At 36.2% G+C, this 25995-nt stretch overlaps 1 pseudogene; it reads left to right on the top strand.

Moving 5' to 3' along the window:
* The first annotated feature begins 435 nt into the window (after window positions 1-435).
* LOC107586710 (ribosomal protein S6 kinase alpha-3-like) overlaps window positions 436-25995 on the top strand; it is a 48854-nt pseudogene continuing 23294 nt past the window's right edge.

Below are 25995 nucleotides of genomic sequence, written 5' to 3'. Positions count from 1 at the left end.
CTCAGTGTCAAGAGCGCGGAAACCAACAGGCATCTCCTCAAAGTAGCTCAGAATTGTTCTTTTGAACCTGAATTATAAAAGAAGGAACCTCCAAAAAGTGAAGATGCCCCTGGCACAACTAGTTGACCCTTGGCGAAAGATGGCAATCGGGAGTGCGGCGAGCGAGGTGAGTCTCCACCGTATATAACGTTTATAGCTGACCGTACACATTTTCTAGTTTCCATACAGTAAAGTATGATATTAACTGAATGTAATTATTATATAAAAACGTGTCAGCTCAGATCACAGAATGGACTGCGCTCTCACCTGCCCGTCTATGAGCGCCACAGCTTCAGCCCCACCCTCTGAGAATGATTGACATGCATATCAGCCAATCAGATGCGTCATACTGAAAGAAGCGGAAGTGAATAGAGAGCGTGAACGTGTTTTTTCTGTCAAAAGGGGACAGTGGCGAGAGAGAGAGAGGGCGACTGGCGACTGGCGCGAGATCAGGGGCACGGTCTTTCTATTTCTATGGAAACGCTGCACTGACCGACAGAGGTGAGTGGAGGAGAAGGTGGCGGCGCTTTCGGATGCGTTACGCACGTAACGGATTCCCAGCTTTCTTCCCTCAGTGTCAAGAGCGCGGAAACCAACAGGCATCTCCTCAAAGTAGCTCAGAATTGTTCTTTTGAACCTGAATTATAAAAGAAGGAACCTCCAAAAAGTGAAGATGCCCCTGGCACAACTAGTTGACCCTTGGCGAAAGATGGCAATCGGGAGTGCGGCGAGCGAGGTGAGTCTCCACCGTATATAACGTTAAAGGTTTATGTCACTGATATGTTCATTATAAATTCGTTACTTCTGTTTTTAGAGGCCGTTTCTGTGTGTCGTTGTTGTACAACCTGTTCCAGATCTGTATCTGTATATCTGATGCTGGGGATTAGCGACTGTAGAGTATGACCCTGTTATGTCTGTGCGTAAATGCTTTTAAAACGACCCGTTTGCCAAAGGCCACGGATACATTTCTCTTCTTTTTTGACTTGTAGTTTCTTTGTAACTATCATTTGAGTTCACTGTGATCACTGTGCTTTGTTAATGGAGACTGAAGTTTTAATGAATGAGACTACGTAATGTTCACGGATCTCAGGCTGATTCATACCGGTGCTGTGATCATGACAGTTGAATGATGCATCGGTTCATGTGTGGGACTCTTTGCGTTATCACCGAGGAATTTATGTAAATCAGTTTATTTAACCTGTTTAATATAATAATAATAATAATAACGTCTCTGTGTATAAAACATTATCTTTTTAATTGTTCACATGCTTTGAGTCATGAGATCAGACCAATTGAAAATATTTTTTTGGACATTTTTAGGATCATTCCAGAGAATTCTGAAGAGAAACACACAATTCACACCTGAAAATGAAAATCCTTTCATCGTTTAGTCACCCACAATTATTCCAAATATTTTTGACTTTCTTTTCTGTATGTGGAGCACAAAAGGAAATGTTAGGAAGAATGACGATGAATGGTGACTGAGGCTGTTCTGCCAAATTTCTTTTCTTGTTCTATAGAATTTTTTCATTTTAAGTAAACTGTCCTTTTAAGGGGCAACATTTTCCCCTGAAATAATTTTTTATGGGTTTTTAAGGTGTGTTCTGCTAGTTCAAGTAAAATGTTTCTATTGAGTCAATTAATTGAAACCGTCACTAGAGTTTGTGACCCACTAGATAAGCCTAAACTGTAAAAAAAATTATCAGTGACATTTACAGTAAAATACCGGCAACTGTGGTTGCCAGAAATTCACCGTATTAAACCATAATGCACACAACTGATAAGAAAAAACTAAGAAAAAATTTATTTCAACAAAAAAAAACATCAAATATGAAATTTGTGTCAATTTACGGTTTTTCACTGTAAATTATACAGTGTCATTCACACAAACACTAAACCCCATAACGGTGACACACATGATACTGAAATAATGCAATAAACATTAATTTAACAACATTAGATGTAAGATTAAACCATAATGCACACAACTGATAAGAAAAAACTAAGAAAAAAATTTTCAACAAAAAAAAACATCAAATATGAAATTTGTGTCAATTTACGGTTTTTCACTGTAAATTATACAATTTCTTTTTCACTTCCAAAAACCATATTTTTAACAGTATTTTACTGTAAAATTACATTAAATGTAGTTAACGTGAGGTGACTGAGGGGATACGCGAACAAAACTCTTGAGTTTTGGCATTCATTTAATTCTACCCCAACTTAAAGTAACATTAAAACTGAACACGTATTTCTGACAAGCAAAATGCCGCTTCTCATGTAAAAACAGGAAAGTGGGAGTTTAAGGGGCAACATTTTCCCACTGCAATTAATTTTTATGGACATTTTTTCTTCAGATTATAAAAAGGTAAGAAAGAGATTAGTTCTTTAAAGAACCTTTGACTGAATGGTTCTTTGTGGAACCAAAATGGTTCTTCTATGGCATCGCTGTGAAGAACCTTTTAAGTAGGGGTGTGCCGATCCGATATTCAGTATCGGTATTGCTCCGATACTGGCATTTTCTGCTGTATATTTCTGTATTTCTACTATATAAATCCAATATAGTGCGTATACTATTCTGTGTTATTATTAAGCCCCACGAAAGCCACAAAAACATTATAAAGCATCATTTCAAGTGTTCTGAAGCTTTTCCATAGTTTAATGTGAGGTACAGATGAATATTTAAGTCAAGTTCACGTAAACTCTTCTCTCCGCAGCTGCTGTCTGTCATCCTTAATTCAGCATTAAAACTATGCGTCACATTATGACAGTCAAGACGATGAAACTCTCTCCAAGATGATTAAATGTTCCTAATGTTATACTTGATCTGTAAATAAAGATAAATGTTTTTACATAAAAGGAATTTATCTTGCTGGAGTTTCGTGCTGTTTCGGCACTCATGATTTTTCTAGAGTAACTTTTACTACTGAATTATCCATTAACCTAGTTTATAATAGTATTTTTGTCATAGATTGTAATTATATTTTTTGTTTATTTTTTCTTTATAATGATGCTGTCTATATTTAGTAGATTGTGTGTAAAATACAAAAGAGTGATGATCGACCTACACATTGAGGTATAGAAATTCTACACTCAATTAAAGAAAACTGCACTGGTATCGGCAGATACTCAGAATTTTTGGTATCGGATCGATATCGGTTCTGAAAAAGTGGTATCGAGCCATCCCTACTTTTAAGCACCTTTACTTTTAAGAACCTTTATTTTTAAGAGTGTAACATGTAAAGTGCTTCTGATGCTTCTTTGATTAATTTCATCGCTGAAAATTTACTGAAAATTCAATACCCCTTACTTTGACTTTTCCCACGCTGATTTGCAAAGGGTAACAATTCTTTGAATTCAATAACATACATGCAAATTACTGCAGGCTTATCCAGTAGGTTAGAAAAACTCATATTCAGTCCAGCCTGCTCTGTCATCTACTCTGGAATAGCACAGTGTTCAGAAATTACTGCTACAACCCCATTGATCCACATGTAATAAAATCTGCTGTAAAGCTGCTGAGATGGTATGTGAAAGAGACAGAGAGAAAAGAGAGGCAGGTAACACAATGTTCCCTTCCAGGCAGCAGATGATCACGGGCCATCCATCAGTTTCACTCCCGCGGGGTGACAGATCGGCCTGTCTGAGTCGCCACCTTGACTAATTAACCCGAAACGGTCAATAACAGCATGTAGGCCCGGTCTAACGAGACGTTCCACCACTGTCATTTGGTACAGAGGAGCAGACGTTCATACTGGCACGAGTGTGTGTCTGCTGTAGTAATCAAGGCTTTGTATCGCTCTTAGAAACTCATCCACACTGCGATTGTTATGTTCAGTGTCATCTCAGACGGACCACCTACAGACCGCCCACAGTCAGTTCGATGACCATCTGATGATTCATATTTTATACAAAACTGAAAAGCACTTGTGAAATTCAGAAGCTCCAATCAGATTGTCAGACAGCAGCACAACATCCGGGAGTGTTGGTAAACCAGGTACCAGTTGGTAATATAACTATTTGTCATAAGGGATGCTTGGTACCATATTTGTTATTGAGAGATTTTTGATTTATCGGTAGTGGTCATATAGAATATTGGATATTTAAGTGTTCATGTAAGTGTTTGTCTTTACTGTGAAGCTCATTTTACACCACATCAGAAAAATAAAATCGTGTCATAATCAATCAAAAATCAAGTCATAATATGAGGGGGAAAAATGTGAAAATTACGACATAAAAATCATAATTATGACATTGTAAAATGTGACTTTTTTTGTAATTATATGTTCTTATCTCAAAAACTTTGTGAAAAATGTAGACTTTTTGTCATAAATTCATAAATGTTTGTCATGGTTATGACTTTTTACTGTCATAATTAGGATTTACAAAAAGATGGCTTTTTTCTCATGTGGTGGCAATGGGCTTCCATATTCATCACTCAAAGTTAATCTTTAAAAACCCTACTTATTTTTAATAAAATGTGTAACTATTATATACTAGGTCATAAATATGAGAAAAACAAAATGTTACAATTATGTCATAAAAAGTCATAACTATGACTTGTAAAATTTAGCTTTTTATGTCATAATTGAGTTCTTATATCAAAAATGTGCCTTTCTGATCATTTAGACTGTCATACATTTATAAATAAATGTTAATGTTGTGGTTGACTTTAATGTTTTTACCAATTTTATTTTATTTTTTCTTCCATATTCATCACACAAAGTTAATCTATAAAAACCTTAGTAACTTTTATAACACTGTTATGTAATGTTTAGCAAATCTAAAAATGAATATCTATTTTTTAATACTGAACATTATAATGTTGTGATGCCTAAATTCACTTTTAATTCAGCATTTAAAAAGATTGATTTAAAAGCATTTAAAAATTGCCCATTTATTGGGTATTGACTGTAACATGAAAATAAGGTTAAAAATCATTTTAAAATAATCAATTATATATTAGAGACATTAAACCTTTGAAACCGTTTTATCTGAAGCACGTTTTCCAATTTGTTTTGAGTTATAAAATGAAATAGCCAGTGCTTATAACTTTTGGACTTAAGAAATTCTCATCGCAAAGTTCATAGAGCTTGTTTATTCTTGCACTATGTGGCACATAAATAATAAAGAATGAGCTGTGGTTGATCTGTGCTGGTCAGATGGTCTCTTGCTGTCTAAGTTGGCAGTTCTTGGCCAGAATAATCCACAATGTGAACCAGGCGTTACGCTGTTAGTCAAAGGTTTGACTATGTGACATGCGCTACTGTGTTCAGTGCAGTTCAGACCTTTAACACATTATATTGTGTTTTCTATTCCCAATGCTTTGTGAGACACTGATTTTCCATTTTCACTTTTCTCTCACATGACAGACGGAGCCCCATCATGTCTTGGAGGACTCCACAGGAGAAGATGAAAATCTACCATGTCAAGTGAGTGTCATGCCTCCCCCCGCTTCTACACCCTTCTTATGTCTCTCTCTCTCACGTTTTCTCAAGCTGTCTGTTTCTCAAGCTCTTTCTACCTTTTTATCCCTGTCTTTCTCATTTCTCAATGATCTCCTTATATTATAGAAGTTCAGTGTTTTGACTCCACAGGAGAAGATGAAAATCTACCATGTCAAGTGAGTGTCATGCCTCCCCCCGCTTCTACACCCTTCTTATGTCTCTCTCTCTCACTTTTCTCGGTTTTCTCAAGCTGTCTGTTTCTCAAGCTCTTTCTACCTTTTTATCCCTGTCTTTCTCATTTCTCAATGATCTCCTTATATTATAGAAGTTCAGTGTTTTGTACCACTTGACATGAATGTCCCTCCATGTGCATCTGTAAGGCGAGCTGGTGATAAATGGTAGCTATTGATCTCGTGTTCCCCATAGACAGCAATTGTATCGATCGGTCCTCTGATTGCCATATGCATGGTGGAGAAGCTGGAAATCCGGCTTGTTACATGTGCACCCTTACAGTCACACTGAGCGGCACTGTACCATACTCATTGTATGGGGGCCCATCATTCCTGTGCCCCTGCTGAAAAGATACCAGCCTAGACAACAAAGTGCACATTGTTTTTGTTTGTGGGAGCGTTTCTGTTTAAGCCGAAATGGTTGCTCTTGTTCAGGAAGGATTCTTCCTACACTCAAATGGCATTAATGAGTTTCCGTAACGCGCATTTAACGAGTCCATTATGATATCATGCAGTCTGACCTCATACAGGAAACAGCAAAGACTTTTCAGGTCTCCTCTCCCACTAAAACACTTCCCCGTCTTCCTCCCTAGCTGGTGCTGAGAAGCATTGATTTTTAAATGCAGGGCAGATGGACCTATGGATCTCGTTTGCGAGGAAAGCTGGGCCATCAAAAATATTCTCTAGAGTATTTGCTTTTCTCTCTGAACGTCCCCACACATAAGCACACACTCAGATGTATAAAGCATCTGAAAGCTGCAAATGTTCCATGATAGACGTGGGATAGATGTATACTGTTTGTTTCCTTGCTCCTTTTATATCCATACTTGTGTTTGACCTTGTATTGGAAAATCTCATGAAAACACCTCAGTCATATTTTACATAATCAAAATTAAAAAATAAGAAAATGGGACTTTTTATAACAATTAAGCATATTTTCTCTCTAAATTCATTTTACCATACTTTGTCCAGAGGGTTTTTTTATTCTTATCACTCTGAATGGTGACTGTCATAAAAATATTATGAATGTAATACTGTATTTTTTTTTTACTATAATGCATTAAATATTCAGGCTATCTGCAGATCCTAAAAGGGTCTTTAAAAATCTTAATCCACCTTTCCACAAATTAAGGCCTTAAAAATCAGAGTAGAAGGTCTTAAATTCATAAAGTCATGGCATTATATGTCACATGCTGTGCAAAAAATTAATATCTTCCACAGCTATGCAAATAACTAAACATCATTAAGTCATAAATATAATAATGAAATGCAAAATGAATATAGTTGTTCATTATAGTTGTATAGATGTTCTATATTATATATTGATTATATATCGCAGTATATATCTTTCTAATCCATTACAGTAATGAAAATTAGATTTTAGAGAATTTAATTGGAGGAAATAAGCTTAATTATCATGACAGTAAATAATGCAAAAATTCTTTATTTCTAATTATATAAATACATTTTATTCATTAATTTATAAGCAAATAGTAATAAACAAATAATTTAAACATAAATGAAAAATAATACAATAATACAGAAATATTAATAAAAGAATGTGGGTGTGGGTATAATAATAAATGAAAAATAATTAAATAATACAATAATAATAAAAAAATTTGGGTGTATTTTGTTTGCTTGCTTTTTTATTTATTTTTAAACAAAATATAATTTCTTATTTTAAATGAATTTTTGTGCTCTATCACTGTGTCTTTGTCAAATAATAGAGTACATAGTATGACTATGTCCATCAATGCTTCAGCTCTATAAATGCATGTGGGTGTATCTTGGGGTTTTTGTGTCTATTTAGTAGACTGTTGTGGTGGTTTTTATGTGCGTATGTGTGTTCACCTGAACTTGTTCCGATCAGTGTGTTTAATGGGGCGTATGAGGGTAAACAGTATTTCAGTAGCGTAATGAGAGTTAATGAGTAGAAGAGTGTGTGAATGCATTAGTACTGTGCTCAGTTAAATGGTCTTAAAGCAGCTCTTTTTCTCGGAACCGCTAATAAAGCGGGAAGGAAGGAGTGAAAGTGTGTGTTCGTTATATTTAGTTTGCAATCAGCCACTTAATTTGATCTGGAAGTCATTTGAGAGTTTATAAACGGGATCATATTTAAATTCATTCTCAAAACAGATGCAAAACAGTGAATCACTCCAGTTAGCAGCTCACTGGCTCCCTCTGGTGAAAACGACCAGCTTATATTAAGGTGATTCGTTTAAATTTAGATGCAAAGCATTTCAGACACACTAAGAGTGGTTAACAAAAACAGTAAGACTTTTTGGTCCAACAGGTACACCTGTTATAGTGACTCGGGATTACGTGCACAGTAATGATGACTCGCAAGTCTCCGTAGTTCAGACTTTTTGGTTGAAAGCCAAGACGTGTATCCACTGCACCACAGGTACATGCGAAAGAAACTCTACTAGACCTAAAAAAGTGACCAACACATTTTTACGATCAACACAACTCCATCAGAGATAACAGGGAACTATAGAGGACTCCACATATAGTCTTTAACTCACTCTAGTATCGAGATTTTCCCATAATTCTAAATGAGTTGAAACGCCCCCTTTTATCGCAACTATCCCCTCATCAGGTAGCTAGCCTATGACTGTCTATTGTCATCCCAGTCGCTGTAATCAGACCCTGACACTGATGTACTGTATGTGTCCAGCATCATCCATGTCAATGTGCGGGGGGTGTGTGGTGTGTCTCTTGTTTATGCTAATGTTTGGCTATGTGTCCAGATCTCTCTGGCAGATGGTATTTAATCTTCTCTGGCCATCTGGACTGACTTTCTCTCGCTTTGCGGACACCCACTCTTGCCTCTTTTTTACCTCTCTCTTTCTCCATGTCTTTCTTCTTCTGCAGTCACTTGTGTGAGAGAGTGCCGAGACATCATGCTGTCTTTTATCTACTCTGACTCACTCTTCCAGCATGGCCCTGCACACCTGATTCACAGAACTTGCCTGAGTGTGATTGAGTAACAAACTCATTTTAAGCATTTTAATTTGCTGTGGAATCAGTCATTAGGAGCACCACTATTACTATTGCTCGTAGTTAAGGTTAGGGATTGGAGTAATGCATTAAATGGACATGAATGATACATTAGATCATGGAGATTGTTTCAAAGAAGTCTGCTATTTAGGCGCACTCAAATCTATTGTATGTGGTGAAGTTACTTGCAAACTAAACAGCTTTTTGTTGGGCAACCCGACAAATGCGCATCATTGACAACTTGAACCTAGTGTGAAATCTGTATGAGTGAATGTTTTGCCCCTGTTCAAAATTCCAGGTTGCATGGATTTCCGTTTAAATGTCTGGATTTTGTCAACAGAATTTTGCCTAGCAACAATAAATGTGACCGCACCTTTAATTTTAAAAATTTTTGGACAGAGATTTGGTTAATGAATGATACAATGAGCAAAAAATTCCTTTAGACCGGGATTTCCCAAACTGGGGTTTGTGAACCCCTTGGGGTTTGTGAGGGAACTGCAGGGTGTTCGTGAGTTCATGAAATGCCAATAACTAATGAAATTATAAAAATAAAATAAAAATTTAAATAAAAACAATCAAAATAAAATGGTCACAAAAGACGTTTTGTTTCATTGAAATATTAAAGGGTTAGTTCACCCCAAAATGAAAATCCTGTCATTAATTACTCACCCTCATGTTGTTCCAAACCCGTAAGACCTTCGTTCATCTTCGGAACACGAATTAAGGTATTTTTGATTGAATGTGAGTGCTCTCAGACCCTGCATAGACAGCAATGCAACTGCAATGTTCCCAGTCCCAGAAACGTAGTAAGGACATTGGTAAAACAGTCCATGTGACATCAGTGGCTCAACTTCAGTTTTGCGAAGCTACGAGAATACTTTTTTTAAAACAATAATAACATCATTTATTTAACAATTCTTCTCCCCCGAGTTATGTCTTCCGCCATTTTGGAGAGCACCCAAGAGCGTAATCGACGTAATCAGCTTTGTTTACATTCGGAGGAGAAAGTGTGCGCATTAACGTAATCTGTGTAATCAGCATTGTTTACGCTTAGGGGAACGCGTGTGTATGTGTTGGGATACATTTTAAAATGGGGGAAGACGTAACTCGTGGGAGAAGAATTGTTGAATAAATTATGATATTTTAGTTTTCTTTGCACTCAAAAAGTATTCTCGTAGCTTCGCAAAACTGAAGTTGAACCACTGATGTCACATGGACTGTTTTACCGATGTCCTTACTACGTTTCTGGACCTGGGAACATTAAAGTTGCATTGCTGTCTATGCAGGGTCTGAGAGCTCTCACATTTAATCAAAAATATCTTAATTTGTGTTCCGAAGATGAACGAAGGTCTTACAGGTTTGGAACAACATGAGGGTGAGTAATTAATTTACAGAATTTTTATTTTTGGGTGAACTATCCCCTTAAAGGTGCAGTCACATTTACCATTGTTCAGCAAAACTTCATAGGCAAAATCCTGTCATTACAATAGGAATCCATATGATCGAGAGTTTTGCATTAGGGTGAAAAAATTCCCAATGCAGGATTTCACTTATGTTCAAAGCTGTTCATGCAAATTTGTTGCTTTGAAATCTGCTTGGTTTGAAAGCGACTTCTGTGAGAGCACGCTACACTACTGACAATGAACAACGTACCTGTTTTTTGCATGAAAAATTTCACTGAAATTGCACCAATAGCCATACCTATGATTCATGAAATGCACCTGACGCTGCATTTTCACTAAATTGTAAGTCCAAGTTCTGATAACCATTTTTAAAGGAAACATTTTCAATAATTTTTGCATTTGTCTGACTATTGATCTAAATATAGAATGCATATTTGTTTTCAAGATAAACTAGGTCTCATTAGGGAGTCTGTTGAGTGCAGTGTATACTCATCTTAATGTGAATCTGTTTACTGTGTTTGTATATATCATGTAAACCTATGGATTTTTCAGGATTACATTTCTCTGCAGTGTTTCTTCCTGTTTCCCAACCAAAATCAGTCCATCTATTTTCAGTTACAGGCCATATGATCCTGCACCAATTGGTATAAAATACCCTCTTGATTGATTAAAACATGGGTCTGTTTACTGACGGATCTATTAAGAGCCGCTTCCACACGATGCTGATGGCGTGACCAGGTGGTGATTCAGTCATAATCCCTCCCCACCCCATCCTCAGTCCCAGCGGTGTCGTGATGGGTCACAGCTGGTGACTTACAATACTCTAATGCTTGAGGATCAATAGAGCTTGCTGGGAGTGATGGCCCTCTCTGCCCGTTAGCTGAGTCTCTGGATCCATGTGTCCATGCATGTAACACGCATACACACACAGAGGTTATACTGTGTAATGGCATTAATTCTCACTAAAAGCTTCCTGTGGATCTTTCATTGTGAAGCTCTTTCCTCTAACGTCCCACATAACCTGGACACAAAAGTGGTGTGACGGCACTCTGTATGTGTGAGAGAGCGAGAGTGGGTGTATGTCAGAGACGTGCCGTGTGACTGCGGAGTGATCCGAGACCCTCGGAATCCGTGTTGGTTAAACTCTGCTCTTTGTTCCTGGCTGAATAAGTGTAGGAGAGTTGATTCATCTTCATTCCTTCGCTCAAGAGCTGCAAGGACAGGCTCTCATTAGCATGGCAGACTCACAGCCTCAAAAGTGAGGTGGGGGATCGGTCAGGACCCAGAAAGTCTTTCCAGGGTTTCCGCGGGTCTTAAAGTCTTAAATGTCAAGGTCTTAAATTTGGGGACGGAAAGACCAGAATTGCGATATGGCTGAATGTGACGATTAAACTTCAAAAGGCTATCATTTCATTAAATTATTATGAGCGCTGCACGTTCAAAGTCCGGTGCTGCTGTGTACAGCAGTTACCGGGGAAACCGTTGTATTTCTACCAAACGCTCCACCTGCTGTCAGAATGAATGAGCATTTTCAATTGAAACTGATGTTTTGTTCAGAGTTCAGACAAATGCAAAAATTGACCCATGTTTTTACCTTGCAAACACGCAGAGCTTTAAATGTGAACTGGTGGATCGATAAGAAGACAATGCATTATAAAAATCTAAACAGAATAGGGGTGTGCGATATGTATGGTCTATGATGTGCGATTTGATATTATCGAATATATTGCGAAAAGCAAACAAAACCCCTACAGAGTGCGTGCCTACATTACGTGATGAAGTCTAGCAGGTTAGACTAGTGAGTGCGTGTGCGCATTTATAGTGCATTCTTTCACTACATGAATCAGTCTATTAAAATGCATTTAGAATTATCACATAATTCAAGATATGAGGCAGAAAATGTATATATTTATATAGTTAATATCACACAAAAAGTGCCATTTTTTCTCTCCAAAAGTCAGCATAATTACAAATGTGATATTGATTTTATACAACAGTTCAATAAACAAGAAGTTAATATTAAGAGACTTGCGTTTTAGACACCATATTTCCTGTTTTTGCTCTATTTCTCCAACAAAAATCATTCCGAACACAGCCACAGTGCTGTTTTGTGCCCCTGAGCAACATGGCGGTGTTTCGTTCCTGAATGAATCAACCGTTTAAATGATTCAGTTCAATCGCAATGACTCACTTAATAGTGACTTGCTGCCACCTACTGGCAGTTTTAATGTCACATTCAAGGTACCTTTTCATTTTTTTTAATAATTTCAAACATCAGTTTTCAATGTTTTATGTTTAAAATATCAAAACATTATTTATGCATTTGTAACTGCAGGTTAGAGTATTCCATGTCCCTCAGAGCTGCATTAAATAGTGTGTAAATGCATCTAAATGCCACTTCTAATGCAGCCTCTGTGTTTCCTCTGCATTGCATAGATCAATTTTGTTGATACTGATTTAATTTGCTTGGTAACAGCTCAAATGCAAGAATTTGACTCAAAAGATGGTGCAAACGGTTCAACTTTCTCACGGTTAGGTTCGTATCACGGTTTCGGTATGGTTCGGTATGTGCTATGTATGGTTTTTTTTAGGTAGGTCTAACATTAGTTTTTAGGTACAGAAATGGAATAAAGTAATGAAATGTAAAACAGCATTGCATATTTGACAGTATAAATTAAAGATTAATCTTTATTAAAGTTACAAAATCTATTCAATCAAGAGCAGTGAGTGATTTCTTTGTTGTTGCTGTTTGATTAATATTAAGAAAGTGCTGTCACTTTAAGAGAATGCACTGATCCAGTGCACAGATACAGTACGTTCAGCTGGCTATGTCTGCTATAGGATACTTACCAAGACAGGCATTTTGACATCATTTTTGTGTGAATTTGTCCATTTAAACACAATACTTCAGAGAGAGATTAATATTTGCACGCATTCTGAGGCGCGGGATTGCGCGCTTCGGATGAACGCACGCACAAATCTTCTCACTGCACGTGCGAGCTCGCGTCCTCTGGCTAAGACTTTCTCTTAAATGTTTAAACTGGCAAAGCTTAAATGAGTTTAGCTTAAACACAGATATCGACGTGTGCTTTTCAGGTCTCACCTGTGCGTGCGTGCGTGCGTGCTATCAGCACCCGGGTGATGACGGAATAAATGCTAATATACCAGCATACGGCAGTCGCATTGAACAAGAGTGAATGGTTTGTCCAGGTTTTTTAAAAAAAACATTTTTCCCCCATCGCTGTTGTTGTAATGTATTGGGAAGCCAGAATGCGCATCCATCAACAGAAACGTATATTAGCCGAACCCTGTTTGTTTTATGTGTTATTTATAGCAAACCATATTACAGATGCGTTGTCAGATTTAAGTTGAACCGCGGTCCTAGCGCGTGCCAAACCGTGTGTGGAGAACCGTACAGTTAGATTTTTTTCCGCGAACCGTTCCACCCCTAGTGCACACTTTTAGAAAAAATGGCTTAAAGGTAAAAATGCCCATAAAACTGGTTGGAAATTATTAATTTCTATCACTGCTGTGAACTGACCACACAGAATATGAAGAATATCTTATTTTTATGTATTTTGTACATATATTTTTTATTATTTTATACGTTTATTTTATTATTTTTTTGGAAGAAATATTTAATTTAATTAATCAAATTATGTATTAAATAATACAATAATTAAAAAAAGTTAAATGCATAAAAAATGTAGCACAGTTTTATCAAAATTCCAAAATTGATTATAATTCATAAGAAATGTCTGAAGGATCATGTGACACTGAAGACTGGAGTAATAGTTGCTGAAAGTTCAGCTTTGCATCACAGAAATAAATTTTGTTTTGAAATATAATTACTGTCAGTTCCTATAACTTCGTGGTTAGTGCGTCAGCATATAGCGCAGCTGCACTTGTGGCGAAACAAGTTCGATTCCCATCTTATGGTCCTTTGCCGATCCCGTTCTCCTCTCTCCGCCCAATACTTTCCTGTCACCCCTCTACTGTCCTACCGCATTAAAGACATTAAAGGGATAGTTCACCCAACAATGAAAATTCTGTCATTAATTACTCACCCTCATGTTGTTCCAAACCCGTAAGACCTTCGTTCATCTTCGGAACCCAAATTAAGATATTTTTGATGAAATCCAAGAGCTTTCTAACCCTCCCATAGACAGCAATGATATTACCACGATCAACGCACAGAAACGTAGCAAGGACATCGATAAAATAGTCCATGTGGCATCAGGGGTTCAACTGTAATTTTATGAAGCTACGAGAATACTTTTTGTGCGCAAAGAAAACAATAATATAATTTACTCAACAATTCTTCTCCCCGAGTTACCATCTTCCACCATTTTGGAGAGTACCCTAGAATGTAATCAACGTAATCAGCGTAGTTTACTTTCAGTAGACAGCGTGCGAGGGCCAGAGAGCTCTCAGATTCCATCAAAAATATCTTTATTAGTGTTCTGAATATGAACGGAGGTCATTAATGACAGAATTTTCTTTTTTGGGTGAACTAACCCTTTAAAAAGCCCATAAATATAACTTAAAGAAAATAATATATATATATATATACTTACGACTTAAAATATCTGTTTTAACTGACTTTAATATATTTATACGATATTACTCTTTTTTTTTTTTTTTTTTTTTTTTCGATCGAATAAATTAAGCCATGGTGATCATAAAAGACTTGTTTCAAAAGTATTAAAAAGCTTACTGTTATGATATAATATAATATATGACAGGCCTTTGAATTATTAGAAGATAATACACACCTGACGTGATGTAGCGGATATATAATATAATATACATATTTACATATATTAAGTACATTTTAATAACACATTTGCATCAGGTAAAAGTACATTCATATTGTATATAATATTATATTCACATTTTTTATTACTTTATTTTATTTATTATTTTTATTGCATTAATATCTGGATATTTTATAGCTCTATATAAAAAAATATTGCATATAGTGCAGACATTATTTTTTATATCACTTTTTAACACCGTTATCTAGACCACATTACATGGATGTGATGAGACAAAATGTAAGATGGCTGGACCGTACGTACTGTTTCAACTGGGTACAGCTCCGTCGAGTGGTCTGAAGCTTTCTCACAGTGACTTTGATCCGTTGTTCGTTCTTATTGTTAAGCCCTGGTCTGTATTGCCAAGATGAACACATGACAGAAGAATGTGGAAAAAAAAACAAGGAAAGTAAAGAGGCAGCCAGAGAGGAAATTGAAGGCAGAGGAAGAGAAACGGTTTTATGAGAGAGATTGTGGATGGTAGTGGTTGTTGAAAAGTTATTGAGATCTAGAGGGGGGGATCCATTAATCTTGTCTCTGTTGGCTTTAATGCAAAGTCTTCTTCAGAAGCACTCACTCTGCAGTTAAAACGTCCTCCATCTCATATACATCGGTGGCCCAGTGCCACAACGACAATAATTGTGAATGACTCTTGTGAGTGTTTTGATAAGACAGACACGTCTGAGAAGCAGCAGGAGAGACTCACTGAGAAAATGCTACTATTTTCTGCAGTGTGCAGTCTGTGCTGTGTCAGGATGAGTAAGTGCTTTCTGTTGCGGTGCATGAAGGACACGGCATGTGGAAGTTAATAAAGCATCTCAAAGGCAAGCAAGGCTATGCAATTTATATATATGATTCAAAAGTTTGGGGTCAGATTTTATTTTTTTTATTTTTTTTTATGTGCAAGGACACATTAAATTGATCAAAAGTGACAGTAAAGACATCTATAATGTTAAAAAAAGATTTGATTTCAAATGAAATGCTGTTCTTTTGAACTTTCTATTCATAAACACTAGTAAAAAGGTAACGTTTAAAGGTGACAAATAATGAAAATCTGACTTTTCCAGGTTTTAAGTGCTATAATCAGGTCCCCGGTGCATCTACCAACCAAGGAAACGTGAAAAAGATTAACCCAGTAACTTTGTTTTGGTAAGCCTTTTTCTGCAAGCGTCTGAAAAAACAAGCGCGTCTGATTTCACTGCCTTGGTGACGTGGCAAAGGGAGCTCATTATAATATTACCGCCCCTTAATCTGTAAATGTAGTACACCCACAGCACCATCATTGTGTTTTTGCAAGCGACAACGGTGTACCAGCTCTAATGCCATGGCGAAAGTTTGAGCAAAGCACGCTAACTGTTCTGTCTTTGGCTGCACAGACGAGCACAGAACAATACTTAGAGTCCCAGCCTCAGAGGAGACAAGAGAGCAGTGGATTTATTGATTTATTTACTGTATATTGCTGCTGCCACACAGATCTAAAATAAACCCAGCAGTTTTCCTTCACAGACATAACCGACTGTTTTTGTAACTCGTGTGTTTTTAACGTAAACTTGTGTGTGAATGAGAACTTAGTTTAGTAGGCTACTCACATGCTGTGACAGCTGATTTCTGTCCGTGTGCTTCGGTTGTGTGTGCTCAGAAAACGTATATCAGAAGTTTAAACTCATATGGTTTAAAACGCATGATTTCAGCGTGATAAACATGATAATCAGAACCAAAACAGATGTTTTTAGCAGGTCTGAGCTGTAAAGGCACAGCTCTATTCTGGAAAAGGGGGCGGGGAGCAGCAGCTCATTTGCATTTAAAGAGACAGCCCCGAAAAACAGCGTGTTTCTGCTTCCACTCAAAATAGGCATTTTCAAAATGATATAATAAATGATCTGTGGAGTATTTTGAGCTGAAACATCAAAGACAAATTCTGGGGACACCAGAGACTTATATTATATATTGTAAAAAAGGGCATAATATGTCTCCTTTAATATACATTTATTTCATAATAAGTATAGTTCAAATCTATTAATGTATTATTATCGTTCGAGACATACCGATATAAACATTATAATTAAACTTTATTTGGAGTATTTCATTATTGCACAATCAAATTTCTTAATATTACGCCTAAAATGTATTTCAATGTCGCTACTGATGAGGATTGTATGATTTTTTTTTTATAATATCGGTCTTTAAATGCAAGATATTTAAAGTGTACCTGAAGTATACTTGCAATCAAATCAAATATACTTTAGTATATCATCAGCATTAATTCCGCACAATTAATGTGCAAAATTAGTTGTTCCAATTTAGCAGACTTTAAGTATGCCAGTTTAATATACTAAAAGTACAATTGCAGGGTATTTTTATTGAGTACATTAATATGTAAATGTATAAATTTTGTAGTGTACTTAGCATGAAATAAATGTATTTCAAATGCATTTTAGTATATTTATTTTTCACTAGGAAAAGAATCAAAGTATCACCATTTCCAAAAAAATATGAAGCAGCAAAACCATTTTTGATATTGATAATAATAAGAAATGTTTCTTGAGCACCAAATCAGCGTATTAGAAGGATTTCTGAAGTATCATGTGACACTGAAAGCTGGAGTAAGGACTGCTGAAATTCAGCTTTGCCGTCACATGACTAAATTACATTTTAAAATATAATCAAACAGAAAGTTATATTAAAGCTATATAAAATTATAATAATATTTCATGATATTAGTGTTTACTGTATTTTGATCAAATAAAATAAATAAATCTTTTAATACATAAATCTTTATAAAATATTTATAAATTATTATTGGATTTTTTTTTATTGGCTTTGTATTCATTTTTATTTCTATTAACTTTTTAAAAAGCATTTTTATATAATAATAATATTGTAGAATGTTTAATGTCCAATATAAAAAAAAAATCATGACTGGTAAGGTTTTTTTTCTCCATTTTGCCACCATTGGCAGGTTTGGAAAAAACATAAATTTTAGACCCTGGTCTCACATCATTCAGTCTTTGGATCACTAAATCCTCCAGATTCTGTGTCCAACTTTGTTCAGCATTAGGCACTCTGTGCTGTTTATCATTCTTAGAAAAGTTAGTAAAACAGCAGAGTTGATGTCGCATTTCCCTCTGAGACGAGAAGGAGACAGGGACAATGTTTTTCCACATCTCTGAAGGTGTGATGGGAGGCAGTCTTGGCGCAGTTCCACGTGTGAGAGGAGGATTTTACATCCCTGTGAGGTCAGGATCTGAGGGTGATGTAATGCCCTCGTCAGGGTGCCGCACTTCCTGAGAGCTTTCCAAGAACAGGGGGCCGATGGGAGGGTTCCTGCTCTGTCATTCAGCACAGGAAGTCGGGTGAAGCAGATGAAAAAATAATACCAAACTTTGAACTTGATCCGGCGCCACATGACCTGGTTCAGCCCAGGATGATCTGACGTTGACAAAATCTCAGCTGGAGAAGATCAGCTATTTAAGAACGTTCCCTCAATGTCTCACTCATTTGAAATGTTCTTTGAGATGTCAACGGCATATTTCTTGGGTTAAAAGGGCCACACACATTAAAATATTAGCGATGAGCCTGGTCCTAAACATTATTTAACTGTGGAGGATGTGCGATAGACCAAGCGACAGGAAACTATATACACACTCATATATACAGCCCTACTTGTATGTTCATGGCTGATATATTAGTGATGCTCTCTTTGGACAGATGTGCTTCTTCCTGTGCAGTTGTTGCCTGCAGGGCAGGACATAGTCTAATCTCGGTGCTGACCCGCAGCTGTAGGCCCTTCCTGGCCAGGCGTTTCCTTTTGCTTGTCTTTTGTGTGCATGTATGACTGCACCACAGTCAGACCGCCTAAGTGACCACTCCTGCCACGCTGGATGAGGGTTCTGGTTTAGCTGTCATAGCGTGAAGCAACTGACATGAGGACAGGACCATGCTGAAAATGTTTCCCTTGCGGATCAGGCAGAGAAACACACGGGTAGGAGTCATTTGGTATTGTCAATTTGAAATATTAGGGAGATTAACGGTAATTATTGTCATATTTGTGTGACTATTGAAGTGTGTGCAGCACACATATGCTTTCTGAAGGTTAAGTGGATCCGATATAAACTGTTAGCTAACTGTTAACTGTTCCTCACTTTTAAGGGAGAGATGTTTCATACATTTTTCTTCTAGGTCAAGGGAAGAGGAAACTGGGCATAAGGAGGAAACGGATGATGTATTAAGGATGTGTAGATGGAACAATGTAGTGTAGTTTGTGGGGATTCTTTGCTCATTGTCGTTTTGAGCAGGAAGAACCACATCAAAGAGGTGAAACATTTATTTCTTTCAGAAGTCTACAGAATGAAATAGTTAGGAATCTCCCTCAGCTCTGCTCTGTTTTGTCATAGGCCACGTTTCTCGTAATTCTGTTTTAGATTTTGTATTGTGCATGTGTTCGTTTGATGCATCTTTCTCTAATGAGCGAATGCTTTGTGCCCTAGAGACTGAAAGTTCAGTACGGTCTAAACTTTCGCAATTAGAGGACCTGGCTCCAGAAAAAGGCTCCGGAGAAACAAAATTAATAGGGACATTGACAATGAGACTGTGTTGACCAGGACATGTGTGTTTGTGGTTGAGACCTTGTTTTTTGTGTTTGTATGTTTCACAGTGGCTTAGATGAAATATGTAAAGAACACATATCTGGTAAATATTTCACCCTAAAATCTAAAGAAAATTTAATTAATTTAAATATAATGTAATGTATTCATTAATGATAATAATTCTGCATGTAATTGACATTTATTTTAAACAACTTAATGTTAAAAATGTATTAGTATACACTAACGTTCAAATATTCAATTCAATTCAAGTTTATTTGTACAGCGCTTTTCACGATACAAATCATTGCAAAGCAACTTTACAGCAAATTAAGTTTCTACAATATTTAGTGGTAGCTTATCAGTGGTGACTGTCAGTTAAAGTACATATGGCAGAGATGTACGGAAAAATCCATTAAAGACGTAATCAAACAGACGATGAACACTATTAACAGCAATTATTAAATGATGCAATCAAACTTTTAGCAAAATGTGGTAGTTCTGTATGTTGTTTCTGGGTTGGCATCATCTGAGGTCCTCTGAAATATTTTGGATCAGTTAGATTTTTTTCATGTTTTGAAAGAAGTATTATTGTGTAATACTGTGAAATAATATTACCATTTAAAATATCTCTTTTCTATTTTAATATGTTTTTAAATGTTATTTATTCCCTTGAGGTCAAAGTTTAATTTTCATCAGCCATTACTTCATACTTCAGTGACATGATCTTTCAGAAATCATTCTAATATGCTAGTTTCATTATTATCAATGTTGAAAACAGTTATGCTGCTTAATACCACTTTGTTGGAACTACAACTGTTATTTTATTTTAATTCAAATGCAGGACATGATCTTTCAGAAATCATTCTAATATGCTAGTTTCATTATTATCAATGTTGAAAACAGTTATGCTGCTTAATATTTTTGTGGAAACTGTCATTCATTCATTTTATTTTAATTCAAATGCAGGATTCCTTTATAAATCGAAATTTGAAAAGAATTATGTTTGAAATAGTCTTATAAAACGGATATTTCTGGTCCTTGATTCTGATTGGTTGAGCTGCGTTTGAAGCTGTTGTAAATTACACTACAAACATACACCTTTGTTTTCTTCTGTGTGTTGCTCGGCAACCACTTTGTTGGAACTACAACTGTTTCTGAGGAACTACATTGTTTGGCGGAAGAATACTGTTTTTATTTATATCATTACACTTTATTTGCTCTGTTTTATTCTGTGAAACCTTACTACGTATGGAATAACCGTTTTATAAAAGCAATAAGCCCTGTGAAGCCGTGGTTTACAGTGAATTAATAAGAGCTATGGGGGTTTTAGGCATTCCGCTTCGCGTCAGGCCTAACAACGCCCCTTAGCCGTTATAAATTCACTGTAAACCACGGCTTCTTGGAGCTTATTGCTTTATTTTGCGGTCACTTTTGTTCAATTTAAGAAAAAATCTTACTGACCCTAAACTTTTGAACAGTTATGTAGAAATTGCAAATAAAAGTATTGTTTGCTGTGTGTTAATTACAACTAATGCATTAGCTAATTTCACATTTTGTTAAAGTCCCCCTGTAGTCAAATATTTAATCCCTTAAAACTTATCTTTGATCATCAAAATTACATATTTAAATGTTTTTTCGTGTGAAAATAATTTTCTCATGCCTTAAAATAGCTTGAATGTAACTCTACACCCTTGCCTCATTTACTATACGCTGATCTATGAATATGCAAATTAGCCCCGCCTCCTGTTGTGTCCTAAAATGCCTTGAAGACTCGAATACAGCCGTTTGTGATTCTTAATTCGCACCCGCGAGCATACGCGTGTGAAGTGCAGACGCCGATGCGGGAGAGGTGGGTCTGATTCCGGGCTACTATTACACTGTTGCCACGGGTTGTAATGCAAGTTAGCGGTTCTAAATTCACATTAAACTACAGCTTCATGGGTTTTTTGCTCTGATTTATTTTTGGTTTTGTGCTGGTATTGGTATATTTTGCATGCTAGTGATAGGAATCAATCCCTTGTCATGATTGGTTATTGGTTTGTGACGTAGCAAACCGAGGGCTGTTTCAAACCATATTTCTGGGTCAGCCTTTGGGAAACTACAGATTTAAGGAGAAAATACTCCGCAATGGTGTTGATTAATAGATTGGCACATGGTTTGTCTAAAAGCATATTAAAAACACCATACAGACAAATAAACAACATAAAAAAAACTAGATTTTCACTACAGGGGGACTTTAAGTATTACCCTTCTGCCTGTACATTAGAAACAGTGTGACAATATTTTTATGATAGGCTTTATTTGTTTTATGAAAAATATTCTCGTTTGGTTTTGGGGTGAAATGTGACCCAGATGTGTTCTTGACATATTTGATTCAAAACCTGACTGTCTGTTTGGTGTTGTGCGTTGGTCTGGTCTTTCTGACGTCTGTCAAAATCAGATGAATCAGATTGACATTTTGATTTCTCTGTCTTGGCTAGGAGGACCAAGCTTTCATTTCTTTCTTTCTTTGTGTTTTTGTCTTTTCTTTTCATCTCTTTTATGTTTTCTTTGCTCTCTGGGCATTTCGAGTTCACAGGGAGCACAGAAATTGTCAGGAAGTTGAGATTGTGGAGTTGGACACAAAGGACAGAGAAAACATTAAAATATATATATATAACCCAGTTTGAATACAGTCGGCATTCTTGTGACTTGCAAACCTCCCAAAGGAGGCTGGAAACCAGATAATCAGGTTTTTGTTTTTGACTTGTCGTGGCTCAGTTCAAACCCCTGACCTTTAAGAACCACAGAAACCCAGAATACATGCTCTGGTTTTTGTGGGTTCTTTGGCTAGTTGACTTCAGACATCTCTTTGGATTAGTCATTCAGCTCCTGAGTATTTCTGTCAGTTGAAATATTACAGAAAGTTCAGTGCTGTGGGCCAAAGAGTGGGACTGTGTTGAGGAGACTAGCTCACTTATAATTGATTAGTTCTATTGCTCTTCCTGTCCCCTCTCGGAAATGTATTAATAAATTATGCCTCCATCTCTCTTCTATTTGCTTCATGTAGAAATCTTTTTGTCTCTTAAAAAATGCACACACTTCATTTTTCCTTAAGAATATGGATTGATATTGGATATGTTATTGAAATAATTGGTTATGATGTCACTTGAAGATAATCCGTTTTAATAATTATATATAATGTTAATATTATATATTAATACATATTATTTAATCATTATTTATTTATTTTAGAAAATGGTTTCTAGCCCCTTAAATATTAATATTATTTATAAATACATTTTATTTTTTATTTTAGAAAAAAAGCTTTTTATTTTAACCTTTAAAATTGTAATCAAATTTTAATATGATTAATTATTTAATCTTTTTATTATTTTTATTCATTTATTTTAGAAAATTATTTTGCCAATTTGTTTAAGAATAGTGAAAGAACAAGAACAAGAAATTAATAAATGCAAATGGAATCAGGAAATGTTGCTTTATTCATAAAGCTTTATTCAAACTTCAGTCGCTCACATGAGCTCCAAAGCTCAATACAATACGTCAGCATAAACACAAGGCCAGAGCTCCAACTAAAAGTTTTTTTTTTAATTCAATGTTATCTCTATACTGTCATGCTGTGCTTTATTTGTGTGCCTGCTTATATTCATCTTCTCTTAGTTCCCACAATGCACCTGCCTCTGACGTCTTTGTGTCTTAAGATGTTTTATCTCATGAACCGTTGGATTTTTCTGTTCTAGAATGGATCATCAGACTCTCACTTGTGTCATTCACTACGATTGACCTTGAAATTCATCAGTACAATGAGAGAAACTGGATCCTCAGAGATCTCACAGCTGCTCTCTGAGGTCAGAAACCTGCTCCGTTGAGTTGCATAACCCATTTGCTCTTACATACGCAAAACCCAAACCCAGAGAACTGTCCAAATCGGACCGAGAGTTTGCCACACTCGACTTCTGTTTATTAGCACCTGACTTATTATCTTCCTATTACTCTTCTCGTACCATGATAATGTGCTCTTTTCAGAGCTGTTGGTTGAGCTTGTGTCATCTGAGTGGAAAATGGTGAGTGTGGCGTCCTGTTTATGGGGCATAGAGTTTGCCTTTCCGACCGGCCAGCCGAGCTGTTAATTGTATTGCGCAAGCGGCTTTAGTGAAACTGACTCCCAGAATTCCATACATGCAGCTGACAGGATCTACGAGCATGGAGAGGTGGAAAATCGATTGTATGTTCCTCTTTGGTGATCCCTAGAAGCCGTTATTGTCCTCTTGGGTAATCAATGGTGTTAAATGGAAATTGGGTTTGTAGTTATCAGTGGCAGCTCGTGGGTTTTAAAATAGAGGCACACTAAATTGTATTGGTCTGGGATCCCTGCCGATTATTATTATTATTATATGCTTAACCACTTTAAAATGGCTTTTTGTTGCTTTTAGTCAGAAACATCCATCCCATCTTAAAAGTCTGTGTTAAAAGAGAGCTGCCTATTGCGCCATTTAATTAAGCCGACTGCTGTAGCCTATATCCAGCTTAGGCTGTTTTCCCTAAATTTGTATATGTACTGTTTGAATGACAGCTTGGTAAATCTGTTGGCGATCAAATATTCAATATCGCTACTCATCATAAGTACTTAGTACATTATCAGCGCAGCGGCAGACGTTCAAACTCAGTCACGTAATTTACGTCTCTTTGATGATTGGTTGATATCAGAAGGGAGGCTAGCCTCCCTTGCGAGGATTCTTTTCTCAACACTCCTCAGCGCTGAAAGTGAACTCTCGATGGTGATTGGCTAATTTTTTTTTACCAACTGAGGCACAAGAGCTCACCTCTCCCCCGGCCTCCCCCTACCCTTCTCTATCATTAGCGGTTGTAATTACATCAGCAGATTCGGCACATTCGTGATAGAAAAGCTGCGCTTTCATGTTATGGTATTACAATTGTACGATATCTGAATAATTTTAATAGGCTACTTAAATCAAAACGTTGCAAAAGGTCAAAGTTTTAGTTCGTTGCATATAGCAGAGAATTGCTTGACGTTAAAAAGAGTTAAGTGCAACAAGTTGCAGAAAACAACTCTTTGTCGTCTCGTCTTGCTGTCTGACTCACACCTGAACATTGCACACATGCAGAGAGACGCGTTTCGGATGGCGCGCGAACACCAAGTTGATTCGTCTTTCGCATCTCCCCATGTTTGAACAGGCACATACACATAGAATTATGTCAATAGTACCAGTCTCGACGATCATTCTCGTAAACGCAGTCAGTTATGTTTTAAATGAATATAAACAGCTGAGAAAGATATCAGATGTGTATCATTATACTGGACCCGTGCAGTTGGATTTAAAGGGACAGCAGCCTATAAATACGTGCTGCTGAATATGTCACTAATGTTAATCAAACAACAAAACAGTTATAACAAAGATTAATCTAAATTTAATTCATACAGTGAACACAATGCAATGTTATTTTACACTTAATTATTAAATTTCTGTACCCGAATACTATTTATTTTATCTATGCTTGTAAATTGTGTATTTGTTCTTTTTCCCCCTTTTTTCTTTCTTTTTTTTTTACTGACTGTTCACTTGCCTTTAATCATGTTTGAACTTTCTCAGACTGTAGTTTTTGCTGTGGTATATGAAGAAGTACTTAGTGTATGGAAAGCAAAGTCACAATGATATAAAATTAGTGTCATTAATTTTTTTGTCATTCACATTGATGTTAAAATTAAATTTTCTGATTTGTGCCATTTACTTTTTATGTACTGCTAAAACACTGCTGGTCACTTTCAGAAGTTGTAGTGATTCTTTCTTTTCAAAGAAAGAATGTGAAACAAATTGGTTATGTAATTTTCATTTTTAAATAATTAAAATAATTTTAATAGATTTTTCACACTTTAAGCAATATCGTATCACATATCGAATATCGCATTTTTTAACAAGGTATCGCGTATCGCATTTTTTTTCAATATCGCACAGCCCTACTGTTTGGCCAATTTCCTGCATGTGTTTTGGCAACCTTGCCAATGGATAGTACTCATATTCTGTTTTCAAGTATTTTCCAGTGAATTACATAATTTTTGTTGTATAAAATAAATGTTTATTTAACATTAGCAATATTTTGGATGTTAGTATTTTTGGTGGCGTTTTACTTGCCCTGCTAATATTTATACGACACCAATGAACCCCCAAAAATATATATTTTGCATTAAATGTTTTCTTTTAATTATTTTTCTCATTTTTGTATATTTAAATGTATTTTACGACATTTAACGTTTTCTTCACATTTCTTCACTTTTCTCTTACAAAAAGAACAGCTGCGGCAAGATGTAAAATATGCAGCTGTAACTCCATAAATTCATAAACACTTTTGCTGGAAAACATGGCTTTGATGTATAATGCAAAACAATTCATTTTTCAAGTAATTTTTGACAAAAGCCCATCTATCAGCTATATAACACACTGTTTATTATT

This window comes from Sinocyclocheilus grahami, unplaced genomic scaffold, assembly GCF_001515645.1.
Source record: "Sinocyclocheilus grahami isolate Dianchi unplaced genomic scaffold, SAMN03320097.WGS_v1.1 scaffold85.1, whole genome shotgun sequence".
Taxonomy (NCBI): domain Eukaryota; kingdom Metazoa; phylum Chordata; class Actinopteri; order Cypriniformes; family Cyprinidae; genus Sinocyclocheilus; species Sinocyclocheilus grahami.
Note: the sequence above shows the minus strand (reverse complement) of the source record. Positions and strands in the feature narration are given on the sequence as shown.